Here is a 20,247-nt window from a genome sequence, read left to right as displayed (position 1 = left end):
AGGCATCAACCTCAAGTCACATCCCAATACGCATATATCCCTAAAGAACTTCATGATACACCTGTTTACCGAAGTCTGCGCTACACTCCCTAAGATGGTTCTAAATCTTCCCCACAACCACACAATCTCTACCATGCTTCCCTAAAGCTTCGAAAATTAATCCATCATGCTAAAACGATCATTAAGTACATGAATCATCACTTTCCAACGCAAATCCTAAGTTTCCCCCAAAAACAAAATTACTAACATGCGTCCTAAAATCATCAATTCTAAGCTCTAGCATGCTCGAACCATAATTATACATGCTCTAAAAGATAAATACTCATCATTTTGAGCTTGATTAGGTATTGCTCACCCCAAAACAAGCGTCCAAACTGCTACAACCCTTCTAGCAACCACTTCACACGTCCGATCAAGTGCCAATGCTCGAGATTGCTTGCTGTCGCTGCTCACTACACAGCCTACTAGCAGGTAAGAGGGGAAAACGTCCCCTAAACTGCAAACCAACCCCAAACGCCCAAAAAGTTTAACACAAACTCTGTTGCTAGGAAAGACCCACGGTAGTAGTGGGGGAAAAAAACTGAAATAAACAAAGAAAAGGGACGCTGACAGAGAGGAGAGACAGAGAGAGGAAGGGTTCGGTCAAGGGGGAAAACGGCCGTGGGGTGAGAAGAGAGAGAAAGAGCAGGCGGGGGAGTGCGGGTGAGTGAGAAGAGGGTCGAGCGGTAGAGAACCAGCGGAAAGAGGGGAAAGAAAATGGCGAGAGAGAAGAAGAGGGGACGTGCGGCAGAGAGCAAAACAAACAAAAGGGCATGAGTGGCAGAGCAAGAAAAATCGCACGAGAGAGAGAGGGTTTACCCAGCCGCCGCCGCCGCCACTGCCACCTCCGTCGCCGTCGCCGTCGCCGTTCCAGCCACCACCACCCAACCGTCACTCTCCTCCCTCTGCGCTGCCACAGGAAACCACCGGAGACAACAAAGAAGGAAGGGAAAGGCGAGGGAGAAGGGCCTCGCGTCGGGCCCTTACGCGAGTGGGGGTCGGTTCCGGGTCTGGACCCTAGCTCGACCCGACCCGCCGAACCAACGAGCATTACAATACTACTCCTAATACCAATGCTATTTCTTCCCTGGATGACCCAAGTCGTGCTCAACACAAAAGAGAAAGACATTCAGACAGAAACTGAAAATAAGGAGCTTCCCATTGCCCTGAGAAAGCATGTCAGGTCATGTACTCAACACCCTATTGGTAACTTTGTATCATATTCTCGACTGAGCAATGATTACAAATGCTTTGTATCGTCTCTTTCTTTGGTTGTGATTCTCAGGACTGTTACAGAGGTTCAGAGTGATCCCAAATGGACTCACGCAATGCAAGAAGAGATGGAAGCCTTGAGCAAAAACCGGATGTGGGAAGTGGTGGAGATCTCTGAAGTGGCTCATCTGGTTGGATCCAAGTTGGTCTATACCAATATGTACAAACCAGATGGGAGTGTTGAGAGGTACAAAGCTCACCTGTTTGCCAAGGGGTTTAGTCAGAAATATGAGATTGACTACTTGGAGACTTCTGCTCTTGTTGTGAAGATGAATACTATTAGAGTTATTATTTCTCTAGCAGTGTTGAAGGAGTGGAAGATATACCAACTTGACGTGAAGAATGTTTTTCTCAATGGAGATCTTGAAGAAGAAGTGTATATGTGTATGACCCCAGGATATGAGAAACCGGAAAAATGTTGTAAACTGAAGAAGGCATTGTATGAGCTCAAGCAGTCTTCCCGAGCATGGTTTGAATGCCTTAGATTTGTAATGAGACAACATGGCTACAGTCAAGGAAACACAGATCATACTCTATTTGTAAAAAGAAAGGAGGGTAAGGTTACTCTTTTGTTAGTGTATGTTGATGATATGATTGTTACATGTGATGATGAAGATGAGATAACAAGATTAAAGGGTTTACTGGCTGTCGAATTTCATCTCAAGGACCTTGGCAAACTAAGGTGTTTTCTGGGTATTGAAATTGCTAGATCAGGTACGACCCTTGTGCTAAATCAAAGGAAGTATACCTTGGATTTACTGAAGGAGACAGAAAAACTAGGGTGTAGACCGACTTCTACTCCTCTAGATGCCGGACACAAACTCAATATTAAGGATGGAGAACCTCTTTGTGAAGAGGCTAAGGGGAGGTATCAACGTCTGGTTGGAAGATTGATCTACTTCACTCTGGCTAGACCTGATATCACCTTTGCTGTAAATGTGATGAGTCAGTTCATGCATGCTCCTACAGATATTCACTTGAAGGTTGTTGATAGAATTTTGTGCTACTTGAAGAGGAATCCTGGCAAAGGGTCTCTATATGTGAAACAAGGGCCAATTGAGATTGAAAGGTATTCATATGCAGACTGGGCAGACTGTGTTGATACTAGAAGATCTACTTCAGGGTACTGCGTCCACTTGGAGGGAAATCTTGTTGTTTGGAGGAGTAAGAGACAAGATATTTGTTCCCGCTCAAGTGCAGAGGCTGAATATAGGGCTATTGCTATTGGAGTGTCAGAATTATTGTGGCTGAAAGTATTGCTAACTAATATTGGGATAGAGACTGAAGGACATATGAAGATGTACTGTGATAACAAGTCCGCAATCAATCTGGCCAATAATCCTGTGTTACATGACCGAACAAAACATGTTGAGATTGACCGTCACTTCATCCGGGAGAGAATTGATGCCAAAGAGTTGATTCTACCATATATGAAGTTTAAATACCAAACTGTTGATGTTCTGACTAAACTCTTACATTTGACTCAGTTTGAGAGAAATGTATTCAAGTTGGGCATATTTGATATGTATGCCCAACTTGAGGGGGAGTCTTGACATATATTATATTTGGGTCATATATTTGGGTCTGGATCTGGACCCGATCCAGTGTGTTACTTATTAAAGGGTATTTCTAAAATATTAGAAAGATAGAGAGGATGTCTTTAAACATTTTCTTATATTTTTTGGACTGTTTTTGTAAAGTGTTTACAGCCAGCCCTAATCTCTTTTAAAAGAGATTAGGGTTACGTAAATGAGTTAATCCTTTTGGCTCTCTCTCTCTCTCTGGTTCTCTCCTTTCCTCGACATCTCTCTCGTCTCTCTCAATCTGCAACATGGTATCAGAGCCCTAGATCTAGGACTGTGCTATCTAGTGTTTCACGTTCCTTCATCTCTCGCCTCTTCCTCCAAGTTAGGGTTCACGCGTATATTTTTTGCTGACTTCAAGAAAAGCAAGTAATCTGTTTGGTAAAAGGGGCTAATCACGTTTAACATGTAGAAACGTGATTAGCGCCCTTGTGTTGTTGCCGTGGAAGACATGGAGAAATGTTGATGAAGTTGCTCCCATGGAAGAAGATTGTGGATCTGATAAGGATGTTTCAGATCTGAGTTTCTGTTGCCATGGAAGAATATCTATGTCGCTCAGATCTGCTTATCAGATCTGATTTTCTACTGCTGTGAAGAAAATCTACGAAATAATATATCAGATCTGCCCTTTTTGCTGCTGTGTGGGAAGTCACATTGTTGTTTGAAGATGCAGTTTTGACATGAGGAGCAATATCTTTTTTCTTTTTCCCCCGCTTCTTTTCGTATTCTTCCGCGGCGAGCGGGAGGGTGTTTCGACGGGCCGCGTTGCGCATAAGTGAATTGTCTTCGCACCTCCTAGCGGGTGCGATCATACCAGCACTAACGCACAGGATCCCATCAGAACTCCGAAGTTAAGCGTGCTTGGGCGAGAGTAGTATTGGGATGGGTGAACTCATAGGAAGTCCTCGTGTTGCATCCCCTTTTTGCCCGGCACCGCTTTCCCTTCTCGTCTTTTGCCCACCTCCTGCGCACGAACCGCCGCGGCGTGCTCATCGCGCTCCTCTGCTCGGCCACCACGTGGGCCGCCCCCCGCGATGGAGGAGGTCCAGGCGAGGGCCCGCGCAACGCATCATGCTCCCGTCGCCCACGCTCGACGGGGGGCAAATCGGTAATCAGAAGATAGTTTTTTTTTTTTCTTTTTCCCCCGCTTCTTTTCGTATTCCTCCGCGGCGAGCGGGAGGGTGTTTCGACGGGCCGCGTTGCGCATAAGTGAATTGTCTTCGCACCTCCTAGCATGTGCGATCATACCAGCACTAACGCACCGGATCCCATCAGAACTCCGAAGTTAAGCGTGCTTGGGAGAGAGTAGTATTGGGATGGGTGACCTCTTGGGAAGTCCTCGTGTTGCATCCCCCTTTTGCCCGGCACCGCTTTCCCTTCCCGTCTTTTGCCCGCCTCCCACGCACGAACCGCCGCGGCGTGCTCATCGCGCTCCTCTGCTAGGCCACCACGTGGGCCGCCCCCCGCGATGGAGGAGGTCCAGGCGAGGGCCCGCGCAACGCAGCATGCTCCCGTCGCCCACGCTCGACGGGGAGCAAATCGGTAATCCGAAGATAGTTTTTTTTTTCTTTTTCCCCCGCTTCTTTTTGTATTCTTCCGTGGCCAGCGGGAGGGTGTTTCGACGGGCCGCGTTGCGCATAAGTGAATTGTCTTCGCACCTCCTAGCGGGTGCGATCATACCAGCACTAACGCACCGGATCCCATCAGAACTCCGAAGTTAAGCGTGCTTGGGCGAGAGTAGTATTGGGATGGGTGACCTCCTGGGAAGTCCTCGTGTTGCATCCCCTTTTTGCCCGGCACCGCTTTCCCTTCCCGTCTTTTGCCCGCCTCCCGCGCACGAACCGCCGCGGCGTGCTCATTGCGCTCCTTTTCTTGGCCACCACGTGGGCCGCCCCCCCCCGACGGAGGAGGTCCAGGCGAGGGCCCGCGCAACGCTACTCAAACTTATAGTATTGACTTCTTTGAGACATTTTCGCCTGTGGCTCGGTTGGGCACTATTCGATTGATTATATCTCTTGTTGTCCAACGAGAGTGACCTCTCTTTCAGCTGGATGTGAAAAATGTCTTTCTATATGAAGACCTTTCTGAAACCATCTATATGCAGCAACCACCTGGTTTTGAGCGATGGGGAGTGTTCCAAGGTATGCAAATTAAAAAAGGCTATTTATGGACTCAAACAAAGTCCTCGTGCATGGTTCCAGAAGCTTACTAAGGTGTTATCTAAGTGTGGATTTCACCGATTCCAGCTTGATCACTCATTGTTTATCAAGCGAGGCTCATCAGGAATGGTGATATTGTTTGTCTATGTGGATGATATTGTTCTTACCGGAGAAAATGATCAAAAAATAGCTCAAACAAAGGAGTTTTTACAGCAACACTTTGTTACTAAAGACCTTGGACAACTCCGCTATTTTCATGGTATTGAGGTGGCTTGTAGTAATAAAGGAGTTGTAGTGTCTCAAAAGAAATATGTCCTTGATCTTCTACAGAAAACAGGACTTTGAGGGCTAAACCTGCCACACTTCCCATGAATCCCCGCATTCGTATACATGATGATGACTCAGAGCCGTTTGACTCTAGATCTTAAAGATCCCTGATAGGGAAACTATTATATTTGACTGTCACTCGCCCTGACATTATCTTCGCTATGAATAAGTAAGCCAGCTCATGGAAAAACCTCAGAAGGTTCATTGGGATGCTGCTCTAATGATTGTCAGATACTTGAAATCAGCTCCGAAAAAGGGGTTATGGTTCAAAAAGGGAGAATGTGTTGACATCGAAGCTTATAGTGATGCTGATTATGCTGGATCTGTAGATGAAAAGAAGTCTATTACAGGTTTTTGTGTCTTTGTGGGAGGTAATCTTATTTTCTGAAAGAGCAAGAAGCAAAATGTGGTGGCTCATTCTAGTGTTGAGTCAGAATATAGGGCTATGGCTCAAACTGCAGCTGAAATGTTGTGGGTTAGATCACTACTTTTGGAGTTGGGTATTTCAGTGAATCTCTCAATGAAGATGTATTGTGACAACAAGGCAGCTACATATATTGCTAACAATCATGTCTTTGATGAGAGGACTAAACACAATGAAGTGGATTGCCACTATATTCGAGACTTAGTTCAAGAAGGAATTGCTAGCACTATTCATGTCTCCTCAGAAGATCAGGCAACTGATATCCTCACCAAGGCTCTTCCCATAGGCGATTTCCTGAGATGTTATAGTAAGCTGAGCATGATTGATATATATGCCCCAGCTTGAGGGAGAGTGTTAAAGAGTATTTTTGAAATATTAGAAACTTAGAAAGGATGTATTTAAACATTTTCTTATAGTTTTTGGACTGTTTTTGTAAAGTGTTTACAGCCATCCCTAATCTCTTTTAAAAAAGATTAGGGTTACGTAAATGAATTAATCCTTTTGGCTCTCTCTCTCTCTAGTTCTCTCCTTTCCTCGACATCTCTTTCGTCTCTCTCAATTTGCAACATTACTGTTGGCCCTATTTAACCTGTGTAAACCCTAATTTCTAAGTGTGAATGAAAATCTAAGAGAGAGAGTGTCTGGTTGCTAGTGGGCACCAGTCCTCCTCACTCGTGGTTTTTTTCTCTTTGTTGAAGGGTTTTCCACGTTACATCCGTGTTTGTTCATCATTCTACTTGTTTTTATTGTTTCTAAACAATCAATGCCCCTAGGACCATGTTCGTCCTTTTCTAGACCGATCAAAATTACTGGAGTCCATTTTCATCTTAAGATTGTTTTTTTTTTAAAAAAAATTCCATGTATGTACGATAAAAACCTAAACCTCTCTATAGAAACTAAGAGTATCGTCACTGCAGTAAAGTTTAGCCACCAAGTTCAGGATGGATTGGTGTGGTTCCTCTACGCCGCCAATGATAAGATTGCCAAAGAGACGGCGAAATTTTCTGGCAACCGGCATCTGCTCCAGCGAAAGAATGTCTTGCCTTTTCTTTTGGTCACTTTGGATGTTTTCTTTTTCCAGCAAACCCTTGCATCACCAGTGGTGTTTTCCTATTGTCTGGCAACTACTATTTGCTCGTCCTCTTCTTGATTGATGGCTGCTTCAATATGTTTCTTTTTTTTTTACTGTGAATGCATGCTTTTCTTGTTTTGTGTGAAACCTGCTTGTAGAAAAAAGTAGTTTTCTGCAAAATAAACTTATATCATGCTTTTCAGTTTGTATTGTTCATTTTCTGTTCGTTTTAACTTTTCAATTCTATTAAAATACTAGTACTCCTTTATCTGTGCCTTTAAACTTTGCAGTTTTCCTTGTATTTTATTGATATGTGGATGCATAATTTTATGACTATTGTTTTGCTTATACTTTCTTTGATTTCCTAGATAAGATAGGTTTATAACAAGGTTCAGTATGTACGACTGCTATTGCTATAACGCTCGTCATTTTAGGTCGGGTCGGGTCAAGGTCCAGACCCAGACCCGAGCTCCACGTGCGTAGAGGAGCTCAACGCCCCCTTCTCCCTCGCCTTCCTCAGCGTTTCCCCCGGTGAGAAACGCCGGTCCTTCCCTGTCCTTTCTTTCTTCTTTTTCTCGCTCACCCTTCACCGCACCAATCCCTCTCTCTCCCGTACTGTTTCCTCCTTTCCGCCACTCTCATGCTCTCTCTCCCATCTATCTGAATCCTCCCTGCTCGAGCCCTCTCCCTCAACCAAACACTCCCTATGCTCTCTCTTGCTCTCTTATGCCAAACCTGTCTCCCTCACCCGATCCCTTGTTTCCCCCTCACTCACCCGTTTTCAGCCTCCCATACTACTACCGTGGGCCTCTTCTAATGACAGACCCCTCTCTTAAACTCAATTTTTGCTGATTTCGACTCTTTTGTGGCTGTTGGATGGATTGTAGTTTGGGGACGTGTTCTCACCTTCTTAACAGTGACTAGAATGTGTTGGTGGTGGCGGCGTTGAAGGATTTTAGCCATTGGAGGATCTCTCGAACTCGTGAGGTGGTTGTCGGGAGGACTGCAGCAGCTAAGACTTTGAAATTAGGGTGAGCAAGGCCTAATCAAGCCTAGATTGTTGTATATTTTCTGTTGGAGCATGTATAATTATTGTTTGAGCATGCTGGAATTAAGAATTGATGATTTCGGATGTATGTTAGCGACTTTGCTTTTTAGGGATAGTCTATGATGGTTTTGGAGAGGCGATGACCCATACTTATAACGATCTTTTTAGCATGATAAGTGATTCTCAAAGCTATTTAGAAACATGGTAGAGATTTGATGGGGTGGAGAAGATTTAGAATCGTTTTAGTGAGCACGTGGCGCATGCTTTTTTCATTGAGCGTTTTGCGTTGTTGGTTGGGAAAGAGCATGTAAGTTGGGTGTATTATTGGGTAGACACCACAACTAAAGAAAGCTAATGAGAAGTGTGTTAGTGATAGGTTGATCGAAACTTTGAGTTTAGATGTTTGGTCACAACCTCAATGTTTTGGGGTAGAGGCCTATTGGAGGGTTTTGTGAGTCGATACTACTCGTCGACACCCTTTTGAGGCGATGACATGCCTCAATGATTGTATTATCAGATTTGTATTAATTGAAAAGCAATCCGAATAGAGAACTTATCGTTTGACTGTATTTGTAGGTACACCGAGCACGTCAAGTAGACCTTGAGCAATGCGGTTTGTAGCTTGAGGTGTTTTGAATTGTTTTGTGGACGCGCAACAGGTATGGCGGCATTCCAGGCAAATCCCTGCCTGGGGCCAACTTGAGAATGTGTGTTCCTAGGATCGTTGAATCCTAGGATTGTGATGTGATTGAATGATTGTTTTGTGAGTGAATGTATGTACGCATGCGAATGATTGATATGTGATAAGCTTTGTTTTGAAAAGCCATTAGAAGCTGGTTTTGAAAACTGTTACACATTTGCATGTACATGCTAGAATTGATAACTGCTTAGGACAGATGAGGTGGGGTATCGAGTCGAGTATCTCATCGACCCCAATCATGCATTAGAAAGTATCATAGAATGATAATTGCCTAGGACAACTACGAGTCAATCATGAATCGAGACTACTCTCAGTGGTTTGGCGAAGTTTTGAAAGATGTGACTGATGTGTGTGATTGTGAATGTTGTGATTTGTTGCATATGCATTGCCGTGGGCAATAATGCAATTGAATGAATTGAAGGGTAGTTGTACCCGTATTGTTATGACTTATGATAGCTAGCTAAGACTGTTAATGAAGTGTATAGCCCTCGTGTGGAGGCAATTGGAAATGTGAGTGCACTCGTGAAATGGACCAACCTCATGAGCTAGCCAATCATTTTGTGAATGATTTGTCATGTGACAAGTTTTGTTTTGGAAAGCTATTAGAAGCTTGTTTTAAAAATTGTTACGCATTAGCATGTTCATGTAACAATTGATAACGGCTTAGGACAGATGAGATGGGGTATCGAGTCGAGTGTCTCCTCAACCCCGATTGTGCATTAAAGAGCATCATAGAATGATAATTACATAGGACAGCTACGAGCTATCACGGATCGAGACTACTCTCCGGGATTTGGCTAACTTTTTAAAGATGTGATTGATGTCTTTGATAAGATGTGAATTTTTATGAATGTGAATTTGGTGATTTGTTTCATATGTATTGTCGTGGGCAATGATGCAATTGAATGAGATTAGATGGTAGATGTACCCATATTGTTATGACGGCTAGCTAAGACTGTTAATGTTATGTGTGGCCATCGTGTGGAGGCAATTGGAGGCAGAGTGCACTTGTAAAGTGAACCAACCTCATGAACTAGCCAGTCTTTTTGTTAATGTGCATTATAATGATAATAATGAAAGAATAGATGAGAGGCCAGTGGGATGTGGATATGTGTTTGGGAGTTGTCCTGCCTTCGCCACTGGTCTCGCCTGTTCGGAGCGCAAGTGGTGCAAGGCCCTAGGGTACTGTTGTGTGATTTGGAGCATTGGGCTACTGTCTTCCCAACCTGGGTGTCCTAGGGAAGGCTGAGTATCTCTCCTTGGAATTCACACACCTATGGATGAGTGCTCTACCGCTGCAGCGAGAATGGATCCATATTGTTATGGGCCACCACGGGGGGCTGTCTCTCGGCTGTAGGCCGCCTGCGGTGTGCAAGTGTCTGTGTTTGCACCCACATGAACTGTCAATTCACTAAAGTTAATGTAAATGAAAGAAGTGAAATGAATGATGTGATATGCTTGAATTGCGTGTGACTATTGAACGTGATATTATGACATTTGCATGTTGTGGTATATGTGAGGGGTTTCTTGACAAGTTATGTGACTGTGTGCCCTACTACAACATGATAGAGAATTGTTTTGTAGTTAAAGTAAATGAGAAAAATGTGATTGTGAATATGAATGGAGTGTATGTGAATGTAGTGAATATGCATGAAGTTAATGCGATTATGAATTATGTTGAGTTTGGCCATTAGGTGGCCTTTACATATTGTGGTGTGAATGAAGTGAATAAGAATGATAGGTTTATGCATGAGTTGCATGTGATTTGTGCATGTGCTATGGTGGCCATCAAGTGGCTTTTACATATCGTGGTATATGTGAGAGGCTGTCACGGCAAGTCAGGGAAAAGTATGCCCCATCATGACATGATAGTGATTGTTTTCGAAATTATTATATCCCACATTTGAGCCCTCACTGTAGAGGGTTAGGGATTTTCCTGGCTTGTTCGAAATTGCATGGCTCATTTTCTTTTGAATCGTTTTATCATCGCACCTTGATGCTTTATGTTTAAGAAAAAAAAACAAATTTTATTTGAAGGTCAAAAGGTTGGAGTGTGACAGATACTGCCTGTCGACACCCTCTTGAGACGATGACCTATGCTTCAATGATTATATTTCATACTTGTATACATTGTAAAGCGAAGCGAGTTAAGAACTTATCACTTGCTTATGTTTGCAGGTACACCGGGCATGTCGAGTAGACCTTGAGCGACAAGATTCAAAGCTTGAGGTGTTTTGGGAGTTTTGTTGATGCATGACAGGTATGGCAACATTCTAGGCAAATCCCTGCCTGGGGACCAAATGTAGAGTGCATGTTTCTCAGGATCGTAGGATCCTATGTTGTGTTTGTGATTGATGTATGTGTTATAAGTGGTTATTACTACATGAATGTGTGCACGTGATTGAACGATTATGTGATTGATTTTGTTTTTAAAATTACTACGCAATTGCATGTGCATGCTAGCAATGATAACTGCTTATGACAGATGAGGTGGGGTATCGAGTCGAATATCTCCTCGACCCTGATTGTGCATTAGAAAGCATCCTAGAATGATAATTGCATAGGACAGCTACGAGCCAAACACGGATCAAGATTACTCTCCGTGGTTCGGCTAAGTTTTGAAAGATGTGATTGATGTGTTTGATAATGTGAATGTTGTAATATGTTATATATGCATTGTTGTGGGCATGATGCAAATGAATGAAATTGAATGGTAGTTGTACCAGAAATGTTATGACAGCTAGCTAAAAATGTTGACTATATGTGTAGCCCTCGTGTGGAGGCGTTTGGAGGTATTGGTGCACTTGTGAAGTGAACCAACCTCATGTCCTAGTCGCTCATATTGTGAATGTGCTATCATAATGATAAGTAAGAAAGATTAATAGATGAGAAGCCAGTGGATTGTGGCAATGTGTTTGGGAGATGTCCTGTCTTCGCCATTGGTCTCGCTTGCTCGGAACGCAGGCGGTGCAAGGTCCCAGGATATCGTTGTGTGATGTGCTTGGAGCATTGGGCTTCCTCCTTCCCAACTTGGGTGTCTTAGGGAAGACTGAGTAACTCTCCTTGGAATTCACACATCCATGGACGAGGGATCTACCGCTACAGCGTGAATGGATCCATATCGTTTCGGGCTACCACAAGGGTTGTCTCCCGACTGTAGGTCACCTGTGGTGTGCACGTGTCTGTGTTTGCAGCCACAGGAACTGTCAATTCACTAAAGCTAATGTAAATGAAAAGAATGTGAACGAAGTGAATGTGAAAGATGTGAATATGCATGAAGTGCATGTGACTATTGAACGTGTTATTTGTGGCCATTGAGTGGCCTTTACATGTCATGGTATATGTGAGGGGATTCCATGACAAGTCATCCATGACAAGTCATGTGACTACATGATCCTATCATGACATTTTTTGTTTTGGACTTTTCATATTTGCTATATCCCAGATTTGAGCCCTTACCTTAGAGGGTTAGAGATTTATCTGGTATGTTGTCATACTACGAAGGCTAAGTCTTCTGTTGTTTTTCTTTTCCAGGTTTTGGTGGACTCGGGGCAACAGGTTGATCAGATGGCTCAACTCACATCCTACTAGGGATATTTTGGGTCTATCGTAGTGTCGGCGCATCATGTTGTGTTCTTATTGATGTCTTGTTTTTGTTAGGCATCAAATGTTGTGATTTTGGGGTATTTTTGTCATATGTATTATTGAGAAACATGATGTGATTTTTGTATGAACTGAATTTATCATATAATGAAAAGTTGTCCCACTGTCTTTGATTTGCATAGCTCCTTTCCTTTTAAATCGTTGTGTCGTCGCACCTCAATTTTCTATGTTTTAACCAAAAAAAAGTTATTTGAGGGTCAAAGGGTTGGGGTGTGACAGCTACAGTCTCCCATTGGCTGCTACTTCATAAAACTATCGTAACTCACTAAAGGGCTTGATGCCCTACTTTAAGGCTCACTTAGAAGTACAGTGAAAGACTATCATGTCTTTCACTTATGCAGGTTATAACAATTAGACCTTAAAACATAAGTTGAACACATAAGGGCTTTCACCAACTTAAGTGACTAAAGAAACTGTATACTTTAACACTCCCCCTCAAACTTGGCATGATTAAGAAATATCATTCCAAGTTTGTCAATAGGTATTCTAAATTTGGAAGGTGGTAAGCATTTTGTAAATATATCAGCAACTTGGTCTTCAGTCTTTACATGCTCAAGAGAATCCTTCTTCATAAGCCCTCCTTGTAAATGACAATGTGAATTGCACTCACATTATCACAAATCAATCTCGTTCAGTTGTGGACTAGAATTCTAATTTCGTCTAGTAGCTCCCTTATCCAGATTATTTCAGCTGTATATTGAGCCATAGCTTTATATTCAGATTCAGTTGTAGATAATGTGTTAGTAATCTCTTATGTGATTTGGATTGGATCCATTTGGGTCAGACCCAAATAAGGCTATAAATAGGCCGAAGGTCTTAGTAGGGAGGCATCTGGTAATTGGAAGTCATTTCTTCTAGGACAAGAGAACCTTAATCGGGGATTAGGGTCTATGTGGGTGAGTTGTTTTGAACTTTTGAGGTTTTTATGTGCCTTGCTCTTGTAAGCAGCTTGTTGGTCGGTGGCTAACAAATGGTATCAAAGCCGGTTCTGAGGGTGCAGTCGGCAAACATTGTAGATGCTCAATTGGAGAAGATGGAGATATCATCAACAAGGATTTACCAAACAACAAAAGGCATGAACAAGATGTGGAGACGATAATAGCAAACTACAGGCAGATGCATTTGATGGTCGAAAAGTTTCTCTGTAAGAAACTGACCTATGATGCTCTTTCAGAAACGGGAGTTCACTTACAACCAATGATTGATTCAGAACCTAAGTCACCAGGGTGTGTTTTTCACAACTGCACAACTCAAAGGTGAGTCGGGTGCGTTTGACTAAAATAGTCCTTTCTGGACGTGCACCCGACTTGCGTCAAACGCGAGTTGGGTGCGGTCAAACCTCACCAGGTCCATTTTGGTCCATTTTTTGGGGTTTCTTTTTTTGTTTTTGTTTTTAAACAAATCGAAAGGGCACGAGACTTCGTTCCCCACTTGTCGCTGCTCTGTCTCTCTCTCTGTCTCCGCTGCAATCATCTCTTCCACCGGCAGCTTCCTCTTCATTCGGCGACTGGCGTCAGCTGCTCCCACAGATTTCTACCTCCACTGGCGGCATCATCTCCGTCCGGCATCCGCTGCTCTCTCTCCAATTTAGACAAACACATACTTGTCTCTTTGCTTACTGCTCTTTCTCCATCTGTTGATTGATCATGTCTCTCCATCTGCTGCTCTCTCTCCATCTCCGATCAACTCTCTCTCTCACTCTTTGCAGCAGTGTGTCTCCATCTCCTGATCGATCGTGTCTCTCCGTTTTCGTCTTGTTATTGTTTGATTTTGATATCGCGCTCCGATTTTGATTTCTCTTTGTTCTGTCTCATCTCTCTCTGCCGCAGGCAGCATAGCTATGTATATATACTTGGCTTATGTGAACATCTAGCTTCTGTTTAATTCTTTAAGACAGAGTAGTATTTGTTAGCTCTTAAAATGTGTTAATGAGACCGCCACTTGTTTTTTTCTTGCCAGACTATGTTCGTTAGCTTTTGTTTAATTCTTTAGGCCAGAGTACTAGTTTCACTTATGCTACATTGAGAAAAATTATCGAGCATCCTCACTGCTATTTCTTATTTCTTTTGTTTTATATTGATGAAGTGAATATTTATTCCCTTATTTCTTTTTTTCATGTATATCATATGTATATTATTATTATTATAAATTAATAATAATAATAATAAATACTCTCATCGCACCTAAAATTTTTGAGATGTGCCACGCGGGCATCCGCACCTTGGTGACATAGTTCAGAACCTTTCGATGGTGGACCTGAAGAAGATGATGCTCATATCTCAACCTTGAGGGAGAATGCAAACCAGAGAGGTGTCGACCGTGGACTTGCCACCACAAGGTAGGAAGATGGAGACATTGTTCCTCCACTTCATGTCCTGCCACAACAGACAATCGGTTGTGCAGATGAGCACCAAATTAGAGACGACAGTAAGAGTGTTGAAGATGGAGGCAAGTTCTCAAGAGAGGCGAACAAAACAAATGACGACTCTCCACTCCCATTCTGCTCAAAGAGAGGAGTCCTCTACAATGGCGATAAACAGGGTATGCCATCTAAATATCAGGGGACTGTCACCTACATCGTCTACCACCACATCGGCAAATATGGCACCTACAAACCACTAGAAATTCAAGAGGTAGGTGGGCGAGAAACCAAACGATTCTTTGTACAGATTCCAGCACATCAAGAGGAGGAGGATCATCGGGGATTAAAAAACAAGAAGTGCGACGCAACATCTAGGTCCCTTCTACAAAGGATTCCAAGACATGCTCTATTCAGAGGCCAAAGGTCTAGCTAGCGCACAGATTCATGCAGGTGGTGGAGTGCTAGGAGGAAGAAGTAGAAGGTTGGTGAGAGGGACTAGTGTGAGGGACTAGCCGACCAACTAGGAAAGCCCCCATGGCCACATATTATGGATACATGGCAAGAAGCAAGGCGAACAAAGGGGGCTACTAACTCAAGGAGAAGGAGTCACGAGATGGGGGTTAGTCGAACAACAATCGTCGGTCTGAATGGAAAGATTTCATCTCTAGACCAAGCACCCACAGTTGACTCTAAAAAAAGTCGTGATGGGGTTCTCCCTCTCTCCTATGAAGAGGACAAAGGTTTAATACAGGGAGGAAGGCCAGAAAAATTGAGTTGGGGTCTTGAGATGTTCAAGCATGTAGGGTCCAAAATTGGTGCCCTAGATGACAGCACATCACGCGATGGAGCAGAGGAGATGCTCTCTGGGTCTTTTGGGAAAAACACTAGATGATGCCCGTAACGCTCGTTCTTTTTGTTAAGTCAGGTTGGGCTGGAGCGGGTCCAGACGCGGACCCGAACTCTAGGCGTGAAGAGGAGCCCGACGCTAACTCTCTCCTCCTCTACGTCTCTTCTCCCTTGCCTTCCACAGAACCTCCCTCTTCTTCGTTCTCTCATCTCTCACTGGTCCTTGTGACAGAGAAGCAGGCAGCGACAACAGAGGTGGAGGAGGGCGACGGTGGCGGTGACGTGTAGGTAAGCTCATCGGTGTCTCTCTCTCTCGTCTCTCCCCTCTGTCCGAACCCTCCTTGCTCACCCTCTCTGCTGCATTTCTCCCACCGCCACTCTCTCGTCTCTCCCCTCTATCGGCAGCCCCTCCATCGTGCCCTCTCCCTCTTGTTTTCCACCTCCCTCACTGCCGACTGCCTTTTTCTAACAGCAGACCTCTATTTTTCATCTCTTTTGTTGATTCTCATCGTACCTATTGCCGTTTGAATGGATTTCAGCTAGGGAAGTCTGTTTTCCTCCTCTTACCAGCAAGTAGGCCATGTGGTTGGCGATGGCAGCAAGCAATTTTGGGCATTGGCACTTGATCAAACGCTTGAGGTGGCTGCCAAGATCATTGCAACAGTTTGGACACTTAGATTGGGGTGAGCAAGGCCTAATTGAGCCAATATTGTTGTATATTTTCTATTAGAGCATGTGTAATTATTGTTTGAGCATGCTATAATTTAGAATTGATGATTTGGGATGCATATTAGCGATGTTGCTTTTTGGGGAAAGTTTAGGATTATGTTGGACAAGCGATGATTCATGCCTATTGTAGAAACACGCTTCGTGAACTGCGGGCTTATTTGGGTCGGATCGATTTCAATCAGGCTGAGGCATCAGATGAGACAAAGGCTAATCATGCTCTTGCCATTGTAGGGGATAAAGGTAACTCCTGTGTGGGAGAATGGATTGTTGACAATGGTGCTACTCACCACATGACAGGTAACCCTAAATTGTTTCATGAGTATAAGTTGGCTTCTTGAAGGGAACGAGTATCTCTCGCAGATGGTTCCTCTACCTCTATGGCAGGAGAAGGGAGTCTGTCCTTGTTGGACAAATTTCATGTGCAAGGAGCATTACGTGTCCCTCAGCTTCCCTTAAATCTCTTGTCAGTTAGTAAACTTACTAAAGAGCTGAATTGTGAACTCATTTTTTCTGCAAATCGTTGTGTTTTGCAGGACTTGGTGACAGGGAAGAGGATTGGGATTGGTTTGGCGTCTGATGGCTTATATCGTCTTCTCATATGCGTGGCCACGGCTTTTATGACAGGATCAGCATGACAGAAAAGAGAAGAGCAGATTGTCTTTAGTCCTTTTTGTATTGGCATGATTGCCTTGGGCATTTATCTTTTGGGATTTTGAAACAGTTGTTTCTCGATTTGTGTTCCACTCTGAATTTGTCTTTGATTTCTTGTGATGTATGTCAGTTTGCCAAACATGTGAGGGCTTCATACCCTATTTCTACTAGTTGTGTTAATGAAGTTTTTTCATTGGTTCACTCGGATGTGTGGGGGCCTTCGAGAATTCGTACCCGTCAAGGTTTTCAATATTTTATAACTTTTATTGATGACTTTTCTAGGACGACCTTTGTGTACTTGTTAAGAGATCGCAGTGAGGTACCTCATATCATAGAGGCCTTCATTATGCTTGTGCAAACTCAATATGGTGGAACTGTTAAAACCTTTCGATCGGATAATGCCTATGAGTATATGTGTCAATCTGTTGAGGATTTCCTTCGAAAAGGGGGATTATTCATGAGACGTCCTGTAGTTATACTCCCCCTCAGAACGGGGTAGCTGAAAGGAAGAATCGCCAGCTCCTTAATGTCATCAGAGCCCTTTTGTTTCAGAGAAATCTTCCCAAACACTATTGGGGTGATGTAGTTCTTACTAGTGCGTACCTCATCAACCGCATGCCCAGTTGTGTGCTGAATGGTCGGACTTCCCATTCCTTAATTCTGGGAAGTCGTCAACCTTTTCTTCTCCCCCCTCATGTGTTTGGTTGTGTGTGTTTTATTCATGATAACAATCCCAATGTTAAGAAACTTGACCCCCGGTCTATCAAGGGTGTGTTTGTTGGGTATTCTTCCACTCAAAAAGGGTATAGATGTCTTAATCCTACCACTGGTCGAGTTTATGTTACAAGGGATGTTACCTTTTTGGAACATGCCTCTTACTTCTGTGAGAATCCTCTTCAGGGGGAGAAGTCTGTGGTTAGGGAAGAGTATTCTCATAGTCAAGAGATTCAATTTACAGATTTTTTGGATTACAAGAAAGAAGAACCTATCACAGTTGATTATGAGTATGAAAGGGAGAAAGGATGTTCAGAACCTCTCACTGTTGTTGATGTGCCTGAGAAGGAGAAAGGTTGTAACACCGGGACTGAGAAGGAAGGCCATCGTTTGTTTGGACAGGTCTACTCTAGATGAGGTGCTTGGACATAGGAGGTGACTTGTGGCGCGAGGTCTAATTCCAATCCCAATGCTATTCCTTCCCTGGATGAACCAAGTTCTACCTTGAAGACTCATGATGCGGTTGAAAAAGAAAATGAAGAGCTTCTCATTGCCCTAAGGAAGGGTGTCAGGTCATGTACTCAACACCCGATTGGTAATTTTGTATCTTATTCTAGACTTAGCAAGGATTACAAGTGTTTTGTATCTTCTCTTTCTTTGGCTGTGGTTCCAAGTGGGCTAATGCTATGAAAGAAGAAATGGAAGCCTTGAGAAGAAACATGACATGCGAAGTTGTGAAGATTCCTGAGGCGGCTCACTTGGTTGGATCCAAGTGGGTGTATACCATCAAGTATAAACCAGATGGGAGTGTTGAAAGATATAAAGCTCGTCTTGTAGCCAAGGGGTTTAGTAAAAAATATGAGATTGATTACCTAGAGACGTTTGCTCCAGTTGCGAAAATGAAGACAGTTAGAGTTGTCATGTCCCTAGCTATGATGAAGGAGTGGAGGATGTACCAACTCGATGTTAGGAATGCTTTCCTCAATGGTGATCTCGAAGAAGAAGTGTACATGCACATGCCCCCAGGATATGAAGAACCATAGAAATGTTGCAAGCAGAAAAAGGCCTTATATGGCCTCAAGCAGTCACCCAGAGCATGGTTCGAACGACTCAGACGAGTGATGCAATGCCATGGGTACAATCAAGGGAATGAAGAACACACTCTATTTGTGAAGAAAAAGGAGGCAGAGGTGAAAACGTCGGGTGAGGGCAGCGAAGGCGACTTCAGAAACAGCAGTAGAGGTGAAAACGTCGGGTGAGGGCAGCGGTGAAAACGTCGGGTGAGGGCAGTGGAGGTGACTTCAGCAACAGCAGCAGCGGGTTGACGACGGCAGAGAGAGAGCGAGCGACCGTGACGGTCTCAGGCGACGCTTGCAGAAGGTGCACTATCGGGCACAGTGACCTTCGTCGGGGTCCACCGGAATTCCACGGGGGCAGACAACTTGTCACCAAACAAAAAACGAGAATCCTTCTTCAAATCTGAACAGTGATCTCAGAAACTGTTTGGCTCTGATACCATGTAGAAACATGTAGATCTAGAACAAAAGAATACGATGAACATGATGTAACGTGGAAAAACCCTCAGCAAGAGGGAAAAAACCACGGACGAGGAGGAACTGGCGCCCACTAGCAACTAGACTCTCTCAATCTTAAGATTTCATTAACTTTTCAAAATTAGGGTTACAACCCTTAAGTAAGGCCCAACAAGGGCTACACGATAGATCGGGTCTGGATCCAGACTCGGTCCTGAAGCCCATGTAACATGCTTCAACACCTATAATGATCTTTTAAGCTTGAGGTGTTCATTTTCAAAGCTATTTGAAAACATGGTAGAGATTTTGATGTGGGTGAGAAGATTTAAAACCGTCTTAGTGAGCACGTGGCGCATGCTTTTGTGAACAGGTGTATCTTGGCATTATTTGGGGAAAGAATATGTAAGTTGGATGTAACTAGTGGGTTGACGCCTTGACTAAAGAAAGTTAATGAGAAATGTGTTAGTGATGGATTGATTGAAGCATTGAGTTCTCACATTTGGTGGCAACATCAAGAAGTTGGGAAGTGGCTTATTGGAGGGCCTTGTGGTTCGACACTACCCGTCGACACCCTTTTGAGGCGATGACATGTGCCGCAATGATGTTTTATATTTGTATGCTTTGCGAAACTAAGCTAATAGAGAATTTACCACTTGTGTATGTTTGTAGGTACACCGGGCGCGTCCAGTAGACCTTGAGCAACTAGACGTGAAGCTCGAGGTGTTTTGGAGTGTTTTGTGGACACGCGAGACAGGTATGGCAGCGTTTCAGGCAAATCTCTGCCTGGGGCTAACATGTGAATGTGTGTTCCTAGGATTGTGATGTGAGTGAATTTATGTATGTATGCAAATGATTTGATTCATGATAAGATTTGTTTTGAAAAGCTATTAGAAGCTTGTTTTGAAAATTGTTATGCATTTGCATGTGCATGCTAGAATTGATAACTGCTTAAGACAGATGAGGTGGGGTATCGAGTCGAGTGTCTTATCGACCCCAATTGTGCATTAGAAAGCATCCTAGAAGGATAACTGCCTAGGACAGCTACGTGCCAATCACGGATCGAGACTACTCTCCGGGATTTGGCTAAGTTTTGAAAGATGTGAATGATGTGTTTGATAAAATGTGG

The 20,247-nt window shown here is 43.6% G+C and overlaps 3 non-coding genes across 3 annotated transcripts; all 3 read left to right on the top strand.

Moving 5' to 3' along the window:
* The first annotated feature begins 3,694 nt into the window (after window positions 1-3,694).
* Window positions 3,695-3,813, top strand: LOC116258261 (5S ribosomal RNA). Its single transcript, XR_004173677.1, has one exon. It is a non-coding gene; the product is annotated as a 5S ribosomal RNA (ribosomal RNA).
* Window positions 3,814-4,128: 315 nt separating this feature from the next.
* Window positions 4,129-4,247, top strand: LOC116258256 (5S ribosomal RNA). Its single transcript, XR_004173672.1, has one exon. It is a non-coding gene; the product is annotated as a 5S ribosomal RNA (ribosomal RNA).
* A 313-nt stretch (window positions 4,248-4,560) lies between these two features.
* On the top strand, window positions 4,561-4,679 carry LOC116258248 (5S ribosomal RNA). The gene has a single exon (XR_004173664.1). It is a non-coding gene; the product is annotated as a 5S ribosomal RNA (ribosomal RNA).
* The last annotated feature ends 15,568 nt before the right edge of the window (window positions 4,680-20,247 follow it).

The sequence above is a fragment of the Nymphaea colorata genome, chromosome 7 (genome assembly GCF_008831285.2).
Source record: "Nymphaea colorata isolate Beijing-Zhang1983 chromosome 7, ASM883128v2, whole genome shotgun sequence".
Lineage (NCBI taxonomy): Eukaryota > Viridiplantae > Streptophyta > Magnoliopsida > Nymphaeales > Nymphaeaceae > Nymphaea > Nymphaea colorata.
The sequence above is the reverse complement of the archived record's forward strand: the minus strand, read 5'-3'. Positions and strand labels throughout refer to the sequence as shown.